The sequence below is a fragment of the Carcharodon carcharias genome, chromosome 21 (assembly GCF_017639515.1).
Source record: "Carcharodon carcharias isolate sCarCar2 chromosome 21, sCarCar2.pri, whole genome shotgun sequence".
NCBI classification, from domain to species: domain Eukaryota; kingdom Metazoa; phylum Chordata; class Chondrichthyes; order Lamniformes; family Lamnidae; genus Carcharodon; species Carcharodon carcharias.
In genome coordinates this window covers 8,053,691-8,074,077 of record NC_054487.1, presented here as the reverse complement: position 1 = coordinate 8,074,077, position 20,387 = coordinate 8,053,691, and positions in this window count along the sequence as shown.

Here is a 20,387-nt window from a genome sequence, read left to right as displayed (position 1 = left end):
CCATCTCTCCAGGCTACCTTTGACAAAGGACATATCCCTCGACTGGGTCCCCGAGATGATTAAATGTTCCAGCCATTAAGAACTGAAAGGAAGGTTGCAGGGTTCTTTGTCCTAGCAGACTTGTAGACTCTGCTTAGCCAGCTGCGTTCTAAAATGTAGATGGCCTTTGTATAGTTCTCTTTGAATTTGGTCTCTGCAGCCTCCACTGGGGGTCATTAGGGCCTCTTCAGACCAATGAGGTGTAAGCTTCTTTGAAACTGTCAAATAGCTCCCGCTGTTCAGTTTCACTGACAGACATAGTTTCAGCCACTTTAAAACAGGCATTGTTTAGTTTTTAAAATTTAGAAATTCTCCATTAGTATACATATATATATATCTATATATATATGTATACTATATATTGTTGTATTGTAGTTTTGCAATGGGTGAATTTGCAAAATATTTCATTGTTAAAAAAAATTCTTTATCGATCATGAAGCTCAAGAAACGTCATTCTGGGAGTTCCAGAAGAGAGGAAGTTGCAGTGTGAGCAGCAGGTATGATGTGCCAAAGCATCATTCTAACATAGGGAGGCATGGATGAGAAACGGGAAAGGAAACTCAAGCAATTTTATAGCATAAGCAAACAACAAAAGTTTCTACTTATTTTATGCACTTCTCAGTGTTCCTTGTCTGGTGTCTTGCTGTTGGAAGAGTCCATATCCCAGAGATCTTAGGTTAAAGATATTATATAAAAACAGTTGCATTAGTTAATGAACTTTGCTCATTCCTGTGAAAGTGGGTATTATGGATGTGGAGGATAAGAATGTGGAAGATAAGAAGTTACCATCCTGTTGAGGCCTTTACATTTTTGGAAACTTCAGCCAATGATGAGGAGGGGGCACAAATTCTTTAACATTTTCTTTGAGCTTAATGCTCATAGAATTTCTATTTTAGATACTGAGGGGGTGATGGTTGCTGGTGAACTTCAAATTCTGGCCAGGACTTCCCTGTTGAGAGCTGACTTTTTTTGGAGGCCTTTTTTTTGCTGAAGTATAACGCATTGGGGTAAGGGAGACGAATAGGCAAGTATAACAGGTCAACAGAAGAGAGAGGGATGAAGGGAGAAAAGTATCCAGTTTATACTTGCACCTTATTTTATTTTGAACATAATATTCAGGCTAAATATTGTTTCAATATACATGGACTCCATAAAAACTTCACAAAGTTCTGTAAAAATTCACTGCAGATCGCAGCTTTTTGACAATTGTACCGATGCCAAGGGCAGAATTTTCTGGATGGTGGTTGGGGTGGGGGGGGGGGGGGTGGAGTGGGACCGGGCGTGGGTGGGTGCGGACCCGATCGTTGCTCGTGATCAGGTCTGTGCCACCATTTCACGTGGGTGGGCCAATTAAGGCCCGCCCAGCATACTTCACCACTCCTGTGCCTAGCGGGAGTGGGTGGGTGATGGTGGACCCGGCAGCCTGTATAAAGGAAGGCCCTGGCAGCCTCAGAAAGGCTGCTTGCAATGGCTGGGTGAAGGGCTCCGCAGAGGGGCAATCGAGGTTATGCAAGTCTGGAGAGTAGACCATTGGGACGGGCCAGGCTGGAGGGTAGGGTGGGTGCCAGTGTGCCCCTCGTTTTCCAATGATTGCCTTATTGACCTCCTTGAGGAGGTGGCAGCACGGTGGGAGGTGCTGGTTCCCCAGCGTGGGAGGAGGAGGCCCCCACCCCCCCCACCACATGACGAAACGTGCCTGGGAGGAGGTGGTGAAGATGGTGAGCTCCTGCGACATGGTTCGGTGCACCTGGATCCAGTGTCGCAAGCGCTTCAATGACTTGTTGGCATTGGGCATTTAACCCAGCAAATCAGCTTCCCCCCCCGGCACCACTTCCCTGCCTCCCCCACCAAGTCTGAGTGCAGTGACTGCATTGAATCATTGACGGCATTTGTCCTTTGCTGTGTGGGCCAGCAGATATTGCCCATGCTGAGGTCAGCCTGAGAGGGTGATGAAGAGATGTGTTTTGTCCCTGCAGCATGTGTTATACTGAGACCCACATGACTGGTTTGGGGGCAACCTGGAGGAGCTGCACCTAGGCGCTGTTTTGAACTCCAGGACATGTCCAAGTCAGGGTGATGACATGCTGGGAGGGGAGCTTCAAGGTGGCGTGGCAACGAACCATCTGCTGCGCTCTGCGCTCCACGTGCTTGTGCCTCCTTGCTATGGAAGGATATACTGTGTGGTGCCTAATGTGATGTAGGCAGCATGTGCCCAAGATGGGGGTGGGGTGGAGGGGGGGAATGTGTGGGGGGGGGGGGGGGGGTGTGGGGGGGGTGGGGGGGTGTGTGTGTTGGGGGGGGGGTGTGGGGGGGTGTGTGTGTGGGGGGGGGTGGGGGGGGGTGTGTGTGGGGGGGGGGGTGTGGGGGGGTGTGTGTGTGGGGGGGGGTGGGGGGGGGTGTGTGTGTGGGGGGGGGGGTGTGGGGGGGTGTGTGTGTGGGGGGGGGTGGGGGGGGGTGGGGGGGTGTGTGTGGGGGGGGGGTGTGGGGGGGTGTGTGTGTGGGGGGGGGTGGGGGGGGGTGTGTGTGTTGGGGGGGGGGGTGTGGGGGGGTGTGTGTGTGGGGGGGGGTGGGGGGGGTGTGTGTGTGGGGGGGGTGTGGGGGGGTGGGGGGGTGTGTGTGGGGGGGGTGTGGGGGGGTGGGGGGGGGTGTGTGTGTGTGGGGGGGTGGGGGGGGTGTGTGTGGGGGGGTGTGGGGGGGTGGGGGGTGTGGTGTGTGGGGGGGGTGTGGGGGGGTGTGGGGGGGTGTGTGTGTGGGGGGGGGTGGGGGGGGGTGTGTGTGTTGGGGGGGGGGTGTGGGGGGGTGTGTGTGTGGGGGGGGGTGGGGGGGGGTGGGGGGGTGTGTGTGGGGGGGGGGTGTGGGGGGGTGTGTGTGGGGGGGGGGTGGGGGGGGGTGTGTGTGTTGGGGGGGGGGGTGTGGGGGGGTTTGGTGTCGGCGGGGGGGCGGGGGGCGGGTGTGCGGGGGGGGGGGTGGGGGGTGTGGGTGTGTGGGCGGGTGTGGGGGGGTGGGGGGGTGTGTGTGTCTGGGGGGGTGTGGGGGGTGTGTGTGTCTGGGCGGGTGTGGGGGGTGTGTGTGGGGGGGTGTGGGGGGGTGGGGGGTGTGTGTGTGGGGGGGGTGTGGGGGGGTGTGGGGGTGTGTGTGTGTGGGGGGAGGGTGGGGGGGGTGGGGGTGTGTGTGGGGGGGGTGGTGGGGCGTGTGTGTTGGTGGGGGGGTGTGGGTGTGGGGGGGGGGCGGTGGTTGGGGAGGGGCGCGTTGCGGGGGTGTGGACCAGGCCTAGTATCTTTGTGTGAGTGTTCAGCAGTAGCAGGGTAAGGAGGTTCTGGAGCCTTGATATGTCCCACTCTGGTTGGAGTGGGCTGTGCATGAGGAGAGACCACGTGTAATTTTCACTAATCAATGCTCGTCTCTCATTTTCAGGAGAAGAATGCTCATAATGCGGCAGAGAATGCAAGGACTGGTGGTGGCCAGGCGCAGATCGCCATTCTTAGCCACTTCGAGGAGGAGGCCCTTGATCTGGAGAGGTGCCATGCACCAAGGTCCACAGGTGGCGGTGAGACTGGGGCGCCAGGTATTTATGCCCAACAGTGAGGTCAGCATTGTTCTCCCAACAGCCACAGAACTGCTGAATGTTAATTGATTTAATTTTGCAACATGGTTTGACCATTGGTATGGAAGGATGAGCGCATAATGATCCGGGGGACAGGGATGCACTTTGAGATTGTCTCCACGTTAACTGACCCACTCTCCTTGTTCTTCCATGCAGCATCATCAGGTCAGGGCTGGGAGGAGGGGCAGCAGAGGCCCACTCTCACACCTGAGGGGCCTGAAGTCTCACCAGCGTCACACCATTTCTGTAAGGCAGGCACCAGCACAGATACAAGCGCCTCGGTGGGAACTCAAACATTGGCTAGTGTCCCGGGGCACAGCGGTGAAGGCACTTCACAGTTGCTGGAGGAGCTGGCAGAGTCAGAGTGTGCCGATGGTGCCAGCAGTCAGAGGTCTGCAGGGGACCAGGTACATGCTCAGTCGGTGCCTGATGATGTGCCTCTGGAGTCGTCTGCAATGCAGGAAATGCAGGAAATGCGACCGGGTGTGCAGGAGCATCTGGGGGAGATACATGAGGCTATGCTTGGATTGGTCTCCGTGGTGGAGGAGTCTAAGTGGACGATCGCCGAAGCAATGAGCCTCATATCCGAGCACCATGCATCCTCCATGGAGAGAGTGGAGACTCTCGTGGAGAGGCTCCTCCAGGAGACCCATCAGAGCTTCCTGGGGATGCACTCGGACCAGCAAACCGTCACATCGGCATTGCCCTCAGCTGGTCAGTGCCAGTGTGGGAGTTTCCCAGCTCGGTGCCCATCCCATTCACAGTGAGCAGGGAGGTCCGAAGCGACCTCACGTTGGCGCAGCAGCTGCCTGTTGTCTCTGCGGGCATCTCTCAGGGCGCTCCGGATGAGGGCGGCAACTCCTCCGCCCCTCTCCCAGTGACCGTAGCACCTGGTGAGGCTGTGATGACTGGGGAGGTGCCAGCTGTGGAACTGGCAGCTCCCTCCCAGGCGGGGCCAGCACAGGCTCCACGGGCCAGAGGACGCCCACCAAGGTCATCGAGGCCAACAGGACAGCAGAGTCAGCAGCTGGCTCAGATACCACTCCCAGTGAGGGGTCAGCACCAAGACACAGCACCCGGAAATGTAAACATGAGGCACCTCAGGCACACCACGGGTTTCTCACTGGTGCTTTTGTGTTGGCCCGAGATGGGGTCCTTATGATTTGTTTTGAATTGGAACACCTTGTCATTTTGTTTCATTAAGTTTCTTTGCCTGTGATATTAAATTCAGACATATGACCATGGTCGAGGGTGCCTCTTTTCTTCTGCAGGTGGATGGTTTCCGAAAATGTTAGGAGTGATTTGTGGGACATTCAGCTTCATTAACAAGGCCCCTAGTGACAGTTCCTAACCAGGCAGATTTTGCACTGAGGTATCGAGTATGGAGCCTGCAGTCCAGGCTTGTCCTGGAGGTCCATCTGTGATGTGCTAGCAGAAGGTTCATTGGATTAAAGCCTCCCAGTGTCCCTGTCTCCCTGGAGGATGCCCAGGTCAGCGTCTACCCCCTCAGCATCTCCCTGTGCCTGCTCATCCTTGGACTCACTGCTGGACTCATCGTGTGCAGCCGCAGACACTGCATCAACGTCTTCATCGTCCACCGTGTTCCCCCTTTCCAGCACAGGATTGTGGAGAGTGCAGCATGTAAACACTATCACCGAGACACGGTCTGGGGGGTTACTGGAGTGCGCCCCCTGAGCGGTCCAGGCAATGGAAGCTCATCTTGAGAAGACCGATGGTTCTCTCCACCACAGCCCTTGTGGAGCTGTGGCTCCTATTGTACCGCTGCTCAGCTTCTGTTCTTGGATGGTGGAGAGGCGTCATGAGCCACCTTCTGAGGGGATAGCCCTTGTCACCCAGCAGCCATCCATCCAGCCGGGCTGGAGCACTGAAGAGCCCCGGCACCTGGGAGTGTCTGAGGATGTAGGTGTCGTGGGAGCTGCCTGGGTACCTTGCACAGACTTGTAGAATCAGCATCCTGTGATCACACACTATCTGCACGTTCATGGAGTGGAAGCCCTTCCTGTTGACGAAGGCACCGGGCTCACCTGCTGGCGCCTTGATGGCCACATGTGTACAGTCTATAGCACCCTGGACACGGGGGAAGCCAGCAGTGGCTGCGCAGCCTTTGGCTCACTGTGTCTGACTTGCCTGGTCCTAGCGGAAGTGGATGAAGGTCAATGCCCGTCTGAACAGAGCGTCTGTAACCTGCTTGACACAAGTGTGGACAGCTGATTGGGAGACACCGCAAAGATCACCCACCGAGCCCTGGAAGGACCCAGATGCATAGAAGTGGAGGGCAACTGTGACCTTCAGAGCCACTGGCATGGGGTGTCCACCCACACAGTTAGGGGAGATCTCAGGGCCAATCATCTGACTGATATAGTTGACTGTCTCCCTTGAGAGTCGGAGCCTCCTTCGGCACTGGACCTCAGACAGATTGAGGTAGCTGCTTCACCGCCTGTAAACCCTGGCAGCAGGATAGTGGCATCTTCTGTGGCCCCTTCCACCTTGGACAACCTCTTGGCCCTGCGCCCCTTGTGCCTGCACCTGTCCTCCCAAAGGTGGCTCCCCTGGAGGCTGAACGTACACTCCTGGCCTCCTCCTTATTCTATCCCTCCCTTCCTCCTCAGAGGAGCTGCCTCCAGTGGAGAGTTCAGCTCCCATTCCCAGGCTATGGAAAAGCTTCCTGAAACCTGCAGGCCCAGAAAATATTCCTCACTGCAGAGTGCTGACCTGAGGGTTGTGAGTCCAGACCAAGCAGCTGGAATGTGTTTTGAAGTATTGCAGATCACACAGGCAAGTTTCAATAACTTTCAAACATCAATATTTGACAGAGCATACTCACGACCCCACTGAGCCCTCTTATCCCGTCCGTGGATGAGGTTTATACAAATGTCTCCTACCCGCCTGCCCATTGCGCCCGTGAGCTGACCTGAAGATTGCACGGGCGTCGAAAAATTGCCTTCGATTGGTGAGTCAAGGGCCTTAAGTGGCCCATTAATTAATGGCGGGCGCACAGTGGGTATTATCGCGCACTCGCCCAAGGAAATATCGCAATGGTGCGCAGTGACATTGGGACGCTCGCCTCTGCACGCCAACAGGAAAATTCTGCCCCGAGTATAAATATTTACAAAGTATGCACACACAGGTCTGAAATAAATTGATTAACTGAGGGTAGAAAATCATTCATATTTTTCTTAATTGGTTAACTATAATCCAGTTTCTTGACTGTCATACAGGAATAACAGAATTTAGTGTAAGCTGGAGAGCCGGAGAGAGCCCTGCAGCACCTCTTTTCAGGAAAGCCCACCGCATTAATTGCTAAAACTGGTCAGCAAAGGGGCTTCTCCGGGTCCAGGACCCTGGAATGGAAGTAGTGCCTACTAAGAGCTGCCAGCCAATTAACTTGGCAGCTCCACCAAAGGAGCGGTGGCTGCTGGCATTACTGGACCCACCTGAGTCCCGGTATTGCTGAGGGACCCAGACCACAGGGGAGTGATGGCAGGAGGGGATCGCAGGGGAGGGGATGGAGGGAGATGGGTGGCTCTCAATGGGCCCAACCTTCCCAATGCTGGGTTCCTCGATCAGACACTGAATGCCTTTGAGAAAGGGACCAATCCTGGAAACTCACAGGCAACCCCCCCAGGGCTTGCTCTTTGGGCTCCCTGCCTGGTGAATTCCTCACTCATCGCTGAATGAATGCCAGTGGCAGTGGGATGAGGCCTATAAGTGGGCCCTTAAGGGCCTCAGTTGGTGGCGGGATGAGAAGGCTGTTCCCAAGCCTTCCTGACATAGACTGAATCGGGGCAGAGGCAGGAAAGCAGCAGTGTTCCCAGCGCCACCCTCCTGCCGGATTAAATACCTCATCACCAGCAAATTTGGCACAGGGAGGGCATTGAATTCAGCCCAGTGTTTCACCAGAACTTTTCAAAGTGCCTTCACTGAGAAAAATATTGCAAATAGATATTTAAAAAGACAAGAGAATGGAAACACTTGTGTGAAAGCATCATACATTTTGTAGCCACTCTACACCCAACAGTGAAGTAGCAGATCAACAAAGTGAGCTGAATTAATACCGCGTGATCAGAAAATCTCAAACTATTCTGTCCAATGGCCTGGTCAGGGTACACCTTGAGAATTGAGTTGGATTTTGTTCACCAAGCAATAAGGGAAACACACCAACCATGGAGGAAGAGCCATAATTCCAATTCTCGGTATCTGAACTGAGCTACACTGATAGAAGTGAGAAATTTGAGCTCCTTAATCCTGCAAAAATGCCTACAAAAAGGGGTCTTTATAGAGATTTATAAGATATTAATTAGCATAGGTTAAAAAATCGAAAGCATTACTTTGAGGTAAAATAGAAGATAGGTTTGTATTGTGCCTTTATCATCCATACAATGTCCCAAAGCATTGGATTACTTGCCTTTTGAATATAGATGGTGTTATGTAAACAAACACAGTAGCCATTTTGTGTATAGCAAGTGTTTACAAACAGGATATGAATGAATGAATGGAAAATCTGTATTTGATAGTTGCTCATTGATAGAGAAATATTGGTCAGGAAACTAAGAGAAGTGGACTTTTCTTTAAATAGATGACATTAAAATAGAGCATTGATGGGAGCAGGAAGTTACAAAGGGACTGACACAGTATATCTTATCGCTCTTGAACTCCTGCTGACTTTATGTGAATCTTCCCTTTAATGCTCAGCTGCCTGGTCAAAATATCCCCCTGTTCCACGTGAGATATCTGATGTCCACCTGATCAGGAAGGTCACTACAAAAAGAAAACACACCTCTAATGACAAGCCCTTCTTATAGACTGTATTGCAGTAGGTCAGGACATTAGAACACACTTGAAAAAGCAATTTAAGACAGATGTGAAGGGGAACATCTTCACCCATATCCTTTTTCACAGTAGAGGAAGAGGATAAAATGTCAGCAGTGCAAAGGAACCTAAAAATCAATCAATTATGTTAAAAATGGAAATAAAAGAATGACAAATTTGTAGTACCTGATGGTTTCCATCCATGAACATTAAAATAAACAGGAAAGGAAAATGCAGCATATAATACTTTTCTGAAGCTCTCTAGATTCAAATTGTGGTCCTTGTAAATTATAACGAGAGGGAGAAACCAGAAATCTAAACACTTGTCAGCTTAATGTCAGTTGTAGCAAAGTTATTTGAATCCATCATCAGTGATAGTGACTGAGCAATTTGTATATGCATGAACCAATCAAAGAGAGTCAACATGAAGATGTGAAGTGTAGGTAATGGGCGGAGTCACCCCAGGTTTGCACTAAGTGTCCTAACAGGCATAATGGTGGCTTTTCACACCATACTATACCAAATCTGCAGCATTAATTATACATTCCCGTGAAACACGCCATTTCCATGGTGGGCAGGCTCTCATTCGCCAGCCGCAACATCACCTCGCTGCTTCATCACGCCGGATGTCATATTTAAAGTGCAGCCAAGTGCACACCTCTCAGTGCTTTCAACTCAAGACTGCTGCACAGAAGACGTGACCCTGAAAGGCATGAAGATTGCAGCCCCCAGGTTTAACGACACATCCCTCGAATGCCTCTTGGACACAGTGGAGGCTCGCCGGGATGTCCTCTACCCCTGCCCTGGCCGCAGAGGGGGCAGCCACCTCACTAAACTGACTCGGGAGGCAGTGGCAGTGGTGGTCAGTGCCAACGCCCTGCAAAAGTGGACAGCCACCAAGTGCAACAAGGGGATGAATGGTCTCCTCCCTTCCATCAGGGTAAGTCACTCTTCTCATTACTCTCAACTCACACACTCACAAACCCAGCACACATCCACAGGGATCTCACTCACTGCCGGCTCAAATGACATCACCATTCATTCTCTCACACACACCTTCATTGTCCTCATCCCATCCATGGGACCAATCACCACCCACACATGCTAGACATACTTATCATCTAGCCTGGCAGGTGTCCTGATACAAGCTCTCCATCTCTATTCATGCAGGGCAAGCTGGCACACAACAACAGGGAGAGGTCGCAGACTGATGGTGGAATGCCAGAAATCAAGGTCCTCACGGACTTGGAAAACAGAGCCATCCAGCTGGCCGGTGACGATCTGGACCAGTCCTGTGCTGACAGTGAGGTCGGCTCTGCTCTACCACGTGAGGATCCAGCAGTGCAACACCCATCAGACAACTGTGCCATGAGCAATGTGTCCTCTTTCACAGGCCACTGCCATGCACTAATTATCTCCCCTTGCTTCCGCAGGCACATCTGGGAAACTGCCAAGAGACCTCATAACCCAGGGTCTCCAATTAAGCCCCGAGGAAAGCTCAGAAGAGGAATCCACTGAAACACTCCCTGAAGACCCATCACAGCACTCACCCACACCTTCCACCAACACAGAGACATATACCTTGGTGGGACCTAGCTTTACAGTAGCCTCTGGTAGAATAGAGATGGAGAGAGGGTATCAGGATGCCTGCCAGGCTAGATGATAAGTGTGTCTAGCATGTGTGGGTGGTGAGTAGTCCCATGGATGGGATGAGGACATTGAAGGTGTGTGTGAGAGAGTGAGTGGTGATGTCCCTTGAACTGGCAGTGAGTGAGGGTCCTGTGGAGATGGATCACAATCTGGTGAGCACATCACACTTACTGATCCACACCAGGTGGAGGCAGGGACTTCCCAAGTCCGCAGCACTCAGAGGGCTGCTGGAGGCCAGAACGTTGCTGAGCCCGAGTCAGATGATGAACCTCCGGACTCCGTCATGTCACAGTTGCTGGAGCTGCAAGCTCGGGAATATCAGGAAGGGATGTCCAATGCACTCAGATTGCAAGGCATGATGGAAGAGTCTGTCTGCCTTCAGGCTGAGGTGATAGCATCGGCATGCTAATGCACTGAGATCAACACTGGTAGGATGGCGGCTGCCATAGAGACCTTGGTCCAGGATGCCGCTCAGCACTGCTGCACAGGCTGAACTCCATCGCTGACACCATAGTTGGCCTCCAACAGTGTCAACGGGGGAGGGATATGGGGCAGCCCGATCTCATTCCAGCTTCCCCTTCTCGTCAAGGAGTCACTTGGGCACCCATAGGGAGGAGGATCAGCAAATGCACATCTGGGATCATCCATCCAGGTGACCCCGGGAATGTTTGGCCCATCCGAATCCCCTCTTCCTGTGACCCCAGCAGCTCCAGCTCCAGAGGCCGAGGAGGGTGCCACTGCCACACAGCAGGACCTCAAAAGCAGGCTGGGGTTCTCCAGGTCTCGGCCCTCCAGAGCACGCCCATCAAGGTCATCACAGACAGGGTTTGGCAGTAAACAGGCTGCCTCCACCTCCGCTGTGGATGTCTGGGAGCACCAAGACATAGCGGCAGGGTTAGGAAAGTTAAGAGGATGTAGTTGTACAGCTTGGGCATGGGTGACTTGTACATACTGTTCACTATTGTCAATAAGCTCCTAAGTAGGTCTCCCTGCCTGTGGCTCCTTGTTCTGATGAGCAGTGTTCATGTCACTCAGATGTGAAACCTTTCTGTGCAGGTGTCTAAGTCCAGGGCCTCTTCCCTGTGCTTTGTGCAGCCTTCAGAACAAAGTGATAGTCCAGACTCATATTCCCTGGACATATTACTGATGCCTGCAACTCGGCCGTGCTTGTTATTGCTGCCAGAATGTCATGGGCAGGTGTCACAGAGTTCCATCATACTCTCTGTGTGCTCTCAGTACCTTTAAGGTGGGGCTGGCCCCCATCTCTTCAGCATCTGTGACCAGTGACGTTGTGCTCCTGAAGGGCTCAGGTTGCGAAGGTGGACAAAGGCCAAGATGCTTTTAAAGTTTCAAGGCTGCGTCTCTATAATATGACCCTGGTCACAGAGCACAAGTGAGCGGCCCTCGACCAGACAGGAGTCAGACATTCTCGGAGGCTATGTGAAGATCTATGGAGTGTCCTCAAGCGATGGTTCACTGTGGCTCTTTAGCGGCGTGTGTGGGAACCCCAGCTACCCCTTCTTGCTGAGGGTGCTGCTCCTCCCCCCGCCCAGCCAGGCACCTCCGCCATCCTCTTCTTCTTCATCTCCGCTCTCTGTAGGCCATCAGGCATACAGCTAGTTCACCAGGCTCCATGTTCCTGATGTACTCCTCCTGCAGGGTGAAAGAGAGAGGTATGTGTGTTGGCTTTGGTGCACTAAGAAGCTCTGTTGGTTAAGTTTGAAGGCCCCTTCATGCATCCTAGAGAGTGTTGGCCACCACTTGGATGGCCAGAGTTTAGTGCACTGCATGGATGCCCAAAACCCCACCCACCTCCGCCCCACTCCACCTGACCGATTGGCAGCAGCTTTGCCCATTGGACTGCAGGCTGTGCTCTCAGCTCAGGCACAGGCATTCTCCTAATCTGCAAGGTGTGCTGTTATCTTGAACCGTGGGGGTGCTGGTTCAAACTGGGTTGAAGACATTGAAAGGGGCCTCCACCAGTGACTGCTCCACGGCCAGTCCAACTGTTCTGGAGTCCACTAAAACGCTCATTAGTTTGCAATCTGTGCCCAAGGGGTGAAAAGCTCTGGAGCACTCAGTGGCACTTGCATGACCCTGCGTTGCTCAAGTGGGCAGATAAGCTAGAGGCTTGTGGCTACGTCTGAACTGTCTCAGCTGCAGAGCAATGGTCACTTTATAATGTGTGGCCACTTCCCTCCCCACACCCCGCACATACTTGTGCACTACCTTCAACCGCAGGGCAGCCCTTGTCCCCACCCCCATGGCGACCCTTGCTAGCATTGCGCACTGTTACTGGGTACTCACCTCCCACTTCCACTCAAAGTGCAGCTCACCAAGCGCACGCCTTATATGCTGTTGTGAAACATGTTGTGGGCAGACAATCCAGCAGGGGCAAGGGGGATGCCTCGGGCGGGCTAGTTTTATAATGATATGCAGATGTATTACAATGATGACATCTGATGGCGGGTAATGTGGCCCACCATCGGTGAACAATCGCAACTGTGAAGCCAATTTTTGGCCCCTGCCTTATTGTCTGCTCAAGCTGCCAAGTGTGCACAATGCCAGCGGACATGAACAATTCCACCCAATGTCTACCTAATATATCTACACTTTTTAAGGAAGTCACTAGCGAGGTGGCTGGAGATATCTATGGATGTCGTCTACATGGAATAATGGTTAGAGCTCTACATCTACTTTGTGGATGATGTTAAAATGGAGCAACAATAGGTTGATTAGATGGGAGCAGGAAGTTACAAAGGGCCTACTGTCCCAGACCCTCCCTGATCTTATAAACAGGAAGTCCTTGAACAATCCAAGTTCTAAACACCTTTTAACCCACATTACACAAGGGAAGAACACACATCTTTAGCTTTTCAACTCCTGGTCTCTGACTTAACATGAACCTTCCCTTTAATGCTCAACTGGCTAATCAAAATCTCCTCCTACCCCAAATGCTTCCACTCTTGTTGCAATTATTTTTAAGGTGGAGGTTCTTAAAGGCGTCATTCCTGTCCTCCCAGATCCTGACTCTTTTCAACTTGGAGCTGACAAACTGACCGCAATCACCTTGTTCCAGGACATAGGCAGATTATGTCAGTCGGCAAGATGGTGGCATATGGAGTTCAATTTGGGAAAGTGTTAGACAATCCACTTTAAATCCTGGAAAGACAAATCAAATTATTTTCTAAATGGTGAGAGTAAAAACTGCCACAGAGCAAAGGGATTTGAGAGTCCAGATACTTTACACAATCACTTAAAGCTAGTACGAATGCTAATGGAATGTTGACCTTTATCTCAAGAGATTTGGAATGCGAAGTGGGGGAAAGTTATGATTCAGTTGCATAGAACCTTGGTCAGACACTATCTAGCATATTGGATTCAGCTTGGGACACTGCATCTCAGGAAGATTTTATTGGCCCTAGAGAATTTACAGTGCAGATTTTCCAAAATGATACTAGGGTTAAAAAGGTTAAATTATGAGGACAGGTTTGTCACGACAAAGGGAAATTGTAACTGAGTGATATTCTACCTATAATTTCACCAGCTAATCAAAAACACACTGAACTGTTTAAAGAGGACGTTTTTGAAAAGATACTGATGAAAGATGGCCACCACAAGTCACCTGATTTATGGAATTGTAAGTGGACCACTTCTGAATAGTTATGTATTGCACTGCAGACATGCTCTGACATGTTGCTCCTGGAGTGTTAAACCTAGGGGTGTCAAGGTCCACTTCAAGTAGGACTATTGAAAGTAAGAAATTAACAATGCAAAGTGCTGGACTTTAATCAACTGTAATCCTGGCAAGACAATGGGGAACTGCTAGCCAGCCAGGATATACAACCAACAGACACTCAAACCCTATCACCTGTTGGTTTCCACTATCTTGAAACTGTTAAAAGTTTCTGAGATGAAACATTAAAATACGATTGCTTATTTTGCAACAATGACTACACCAGACAGGGTAGACAAATTCCTTTGGAATATACAGCAAGCAGGATTTTAAGAATTGGGTTTGCCAAGCAGAGGCAGAGGAACCTAGAGAAGCTGCTAATGGAGCAGTAAGGAATTTCTCCCTCTCTCTCTCTTAAGTCAAGTAAAGCCCTATCTCTATAGTCTAAAATCCAGCACAAGAGATATTGAACGTCTATCGGAAAGAACCTCTGGAAAAACTCATTGATTTCTGGCTGACAGACTACGGATTAGAAAAAAGGGAAATCATCTCAAGCAAATGCAGTTACGTGGACTTCAATTCAACTTCAGGATTTTTTAAAGGAACCATCTAACTTAAAACGGCTGCAACGTTCAACAATCTACTCCTCAAGGACAAGCAACCGTAGATTCTTTTAACTTTTTATTTGGACTCTAACTTTCCTTAGTTCAGATACCTCTGTTTGTGTAATGTTGTGTCTTTTATTATTTTTTCCTTCGGTTTAGTGGCTAACAAACTTTCTCTTTCTTTGACTCAAGAAAACCTCATGATTGGCTCCTTATTACCCACTGCATAGATGGAGAAAAAATACATTTGGGATTTGGAAAAGGCATCCATGGGGAAAATAAATTTAAAAATCTTTGTTCTGACTAACTGAGGAAGGTGATTGGAGGGGTGCTCGTTCATCCTCCTTACCTGTTTGGAACAGGTTGCATAAACTTGGGCTTAGAAGGTTGATGGGGCTCTAATCGGAGTGTTTAACATGGTAAACCGATTTGAAACAATAGAGAAGGTATTTCTTGTGGTGAAGGATTCTAGAACATGGGAGCATAAATCTTAAGATTAGAGCAAAGCCATTCTGTCATGAAGTCAGGAAACACTTTTTCACCCAAAGGCTCGTGGAAGTGTGAAACTCTCTCTAATAACAGGCTGGGAAATGTTCAAGAGTGAGACTGACAAATTTTTATGAGATAAGGTTATCAAGGGATGGGGGACAGAGGTGTGTAAATGGAGGTGAGATACAGGCCAGCTGTGATCTAAGGAAAGGGCAGAACAGGCTCGAGGGCTGAGTGGCCCATTCCTGATCCTGTGTTCAATCCAAAGGGGAACCAGTACTTGGAGCGGACTTCAGGATTTAAGGGGAGAACTTCTTTAAATCAAGGCAGGAATTGATGCACGTCTCAAGATACTTCATGTCAATGAGAAAGTGGTGATCTAACTACACCCTAACTGAGTTACTGGGTAGGTTACTATGTTCATGGTTCCGTTGCATTTTGCTTGGGGCCCAGTCAGGCACCAGGAGCACATTTTATTTACAAATAGAGATTTTCTAATTTTGCAGGCTGTTTTCCTAATCATGAAAGCTAATTTATTTGTTCAAATTTAATTTCCTAAGGTAGCAATTAACATTTCTATATTTTCAGGGAATCATTCTTTGAGAGGTAAGGTGATAGAATTCATAACCTAATGCTCCACTGGCAAGACCGAAATTCTACCAAAGTTTAGTGTTTCCTGGGAGTTAGATCTAAGTTTACAGCTTACATTCTTATTAGGTATATTTTAATAGCAATGACAGAATAGGAACAGTGACGTAGTGATAATGTTACTGTGGACAATGGCATAGTGATAATGTTACTATGGACGATGGCATAGTGATAACGTTACTGTGGACGATGGCATAGTGATAATGTTACTATGAATGATGGCATTGTGATAATGTTACTAGACTAGTATCCAGAGGCCAGACTAATGCTCTGAGGACATGAGTTCAAATGGAAGCTGATGGAATTTAAATTCATTTAATTAATAAATCTGGAATTAAAAGCCAGTCTCAGAAATTTGGACCATGAAACTATTGGATTATCGTAAACACCCATCTGGTTCAGTAATGTCCTCTAGGGATGGTAGTCTTGCTGTCCTTACCCAGATGTACCAAACCACTAGAGAAAGATTGCAATGGGAAAAAGTAAAATGAGACAGAACACTAGGGGGAGAATTTTCTCCCCGTCAAGGGGGTTGTGCAGGAGTGGGCACAGGCGGGTGTGTGTGCAGCCAATCACCTGCACGCACATTTTTCCTGAACACTCCCTGTGCGGCCGGGGGGTGGCGGGGTGTTGCCTAAATGAAAAAAAAAATTAGGACCTGTCCCCTCATGTGAAACTGTCACATGAGCTGGGACATGTCTATGAATTTTATTAAAAATTTTTTCAAACCTTTAAGAACCTTCATGAACCCTCATCCCGCCTGTCGATGAGGTTCCATGAAAACTACAAAGGCTGCCTGGGCTCTTCGCCTGCCCAACAACCTTAAGGTTGGACGGGCAGCTCAGTTTATTGTTTTAGTTAGTAGTTAACTGGCCTTGATAGGCCTTTGACAGTTTGGCGGGCGGGCAGCCAACTCTGCTGTGTGCCCGCCGAATTGAAAATCCGAATGACGCGCGGTGATGTCGGGACGCACACCTGACTTTACCGTGGGTTATTTTACGCCTCGGTGAGCAGGCCCCACCCCCGCTCACCGAGCTGAAGATTCTGCCCCCTGTATTGACCTAGGCATGGAAAATGACAACAGCACATCCCATCAAGTCAAACCTGCAAAGTTCTCCTCATGATCACCTAGGAGCCTGTGCCAACATTTGGAGAATTGTCCCACAGCCTAGTCGACCAACAGCCTGGCATAGTTGTGCTCACTGAATCATACCTTACAGCCAATGTTCCAGGCTCACCCTTCACTGTTTCTGGGTACATCCTGTCCCACAGATAGGGCAGCACAGTGGTAAATAGTTGGGAGGGAATTGCCCTGGGAGTCCTAGCTCAACATTGAGTCTGTACCCCATGAAATCTCATGGCATCAGGTCAAATATGGGCAAGGAAACCTCCTGCTGATTAGCACCTACTGTCCTCCCCCAGCTGGTGAATCAGTGCTCCTCCATGATGAACACCACTTGGTAGCAAGGGCACAGAATGTACTCTGGGTGGAGGTCTTCAATGCCCATTGCCAAGAGTGGCTCGGTAGCACCTCCGCTGATTGAGCTGGCCAAGCCCCAAAGGGCATATCTGCGGCAGGTGTTGCGGGAACCAATGACAGAAATCTACTTGACCACCAGCCTACTGTTGCAGATGCATCTGTTCATGGCAGTATTGGCAGGAGTAATCAACGCACAGTCCTTGTTGAGACTAAATCCTGTCTTCACATTGAGGATACTGCATATCTAATATTGTGTGCTCCACCATCATGCTTAAATGGGATAGATTTTGGACAGGTCTAGTAAATCAAAACTGGCATTCATGAGGCGCTGTAGGTCATCTGTAACCTTATGGCCTGGCATATCCCTCTTTCTACCATTAACATTAAGACAAGGGATCAACCCTAGTTCACTGTGCAGTCTCAAGAGGGGATTAGGCCAGATGGAGATGTGAGGGTGTGTGTGTGAGAGTAGGTGGTGATGCCCCTTGAGCTGGCAGTGAGTGAGGTGCCAGTGAATGTGTGATGGGCTTGTGAGTGAGAGAGATTAGCATGATGAGATGGCTGAATTACCCTGGGGGCATGGATGAGATCATTCATCCTCCTTCTGCACTGGATGGCCAACCTTTCCTGTACAGTGTTGGCACTGACCACCACTGTCACTCCCTTCCAATATGGAGTGGTGGGATTGCTGGAACTCCAGTGGCCAGAGCAGGGATGGAGAACATCATGCAGGGCCTCCAAAAGGCATTTCAGTGACAGCTCACTGAACTCTTCTTAAATTTCAGGGCCCTGGAGCAGTCCTGGGCTGCAAGCATTGAGAACTGTGTGCACGGCTGCAGTTTAGATGTGGCTTAGTGACAGTGCGATGACTTAAACTAATGACATGTTGTTGTTCTCCCTTGGATTCGCAGGACCCCAAAGAACCAACCCTGAAGCCGGAGGATTGCCAGGCGTCACATGCACCTGAGTCACGCCCGGTCTCTGAACCAGGCACCAGCACAGATACCAGCACCTCAGTGGGCGTTAGATCTTTGGCTAGAATGCTGGAGCAGAGCGCTAAGGGCACTTCACACTTGCTTGAGGAGCAGGCGGAGACAGAGACCGCCCAGGGTGCCAGTAGTCTGAGGACTGCTGGAGACCAGGGGGGCGATGCTCAGTCAAAGGCAGATTGAGCCTCTGGAGTCGTCCCTTAGCTGGCAAATGCTGGATGTCCAGTGGGGTGGGCAGGACAATCTGGCGGAGATCCATGAGGGCATGTGTGCCATGGTCTCTGTTTTGGAGGAGTCCATGCAGAGCATCAGCACTGTGTTGACCCTCATGGCCAAGCGCACTGCCTCCTCTATTGAAAGAGTGGCGACTCTCATGGAGAGGCCCTCCAGGGACAGAATGAGGGATTCCTGGGATTGTGCTCAGTCCTGCAAGGCCCTCAATGACCTCAGGTGGTCAGTGCCAGTGTGGAAGCTGCATGAAGAACCCAGTATCCCAGCTAGGCGCCTGTCCATCACTGGCAAGCAGAGAGGGCCAGAGTGACCTCACATTGGTGCATGAGCTGCTTGTTGCCTCTGTGGGCTCCTCTCAGGGCGCTCTGAATGACGGCAGCAGCTCCTCTGCCCGTCTGCCAGTGACCATGGCATCTGATGAGGCTGCGGAGACTGGGGAGATGCCAGCCCTGGCACTGGCCACTCCCTCCAAGGTGGGGCCAGCACAGGCTCCACAGGCCAGAGGATGACCACCAAGGTCATCAAGGCCAATAAGACATCAGAGTCAACAGCTGTCTCCAATGCCGGGCCAGCAAGTGGGGAGCATCAGGACATAGCACGTTTAAGACACCATGAGCACAAAAGGGGCTGGTCAAGGGTGATCTTCTGTTCTGTAATGTTTTGTTTATGTTTACTGGTGTGGAAGTGAGCACCAGAAATGGTTATGTTAAGTCGTTTTGATTGTGAAAATTACATAAATTTAGTTTTTGTCGTAACGGCCTGAGTATGCTTCACATTTTGTTTTGGTGCAGGGTACACCAGTATGTAATGCTGGACGTGAATGGCTCTAAACTTTATTGCACAGGCACCATGTGGACTTTGGGTTCAAATGAAAGGGTCATTTCAGACATCCAGGATGGAGGCAGCTGTCCTGGCATGAGGTGGAAGCAGATCTTTGGCAGCCGAGCTGAAGGACGTTGGATCAAGACATCCCTGGTGTCCCTGCCTCCCTGAAAGATCCAGAGGTCTGGTCCACGCCCTCAGCGTTCACCTCATTGTGCTCACTTCTGACTCACAACTGGACTTGTCCTCTGTGGCCTGTGGAACTGTGTCAAGATCCTCTTCCTCCAGTGGGTACCGCCTTGCCAGTGCCAGATTGTGGAGAGCGCAGCATGCAGCCACTATCAGTGACACCCGCCCTGGGGTGTATTGTCGTGCACCCCCTGAACAGTCCAGGTATCGGAAGCGCATCATCAGACGACCTATGGTCATCTCTATCACCACCCTTGTGGGAGGCATGACTACTATTGTAACACTTCTCTGCCTCTGTTCCTGGGTGGTGGAGAGATGTCATAAGCCACCTCTTCAACAGGTAGCCCTTGTCACCCAGCAGCCAACCATCCAGTCGGACTGGAGCACTGAATAGCTCAGCACCTGGGAGTTTCTCAGGATGTCATCGGAGCTGCTCAGATACCTCGCACAAACTTACAGAATCTGCATCCTGTGGTCACACACTATCTGGACGTTCATTGAGCGGAATCCCTTCCTGATGACCAAGGCACTGGGCTGACCCGCTGGCTCCTTGATGGCTATGTGTGCAGTCGATTGCACCCTGGACGCAGGGGAAGCCAGCAATCACTGCAAAGCCTCTGACCCGCTCAGCCTGGCTGGCCTCATCCATACGGAAATGAACAAATATCATTACCCGCTTGAACAGAGCTTCTGTCACCAGCTTGTCTCAACTGTGGACAGCTGATTGGGACACTCCACACAGATCCCCCACTGAGCCCTGGAAAGAGCTGCTGGCATAGAGGTTGAGGGCCACTGTGGCCTTCAGAGACACTGGTATGAGGTTTCCATCCACACAGTTGGAGGTGATCTCATGCCCAATCATATGACAAATGGAAGTCATGGTCTCCATGGAGAGGTGGGGCCTCCTTTGGCATTGCACCTTGGTGGTAGCTACATTGCCACCTGTAAACCCTGGCAAGAGGCTAGTGGCATCTTCTGCAGCCCCTTCCGCCTTGGACTACCTGCTGGCCCTGCCCCCCTTGTGCCTCCGCCTCTCCTCCCACAGGTCACTCCCCCGGAAGCTGCACTGGGACACGTGGCCTCCTCTCCCTTCTGCCCCTCTCTTCCCCCTCAGAGGAGGTGCCACCAGCGGAGA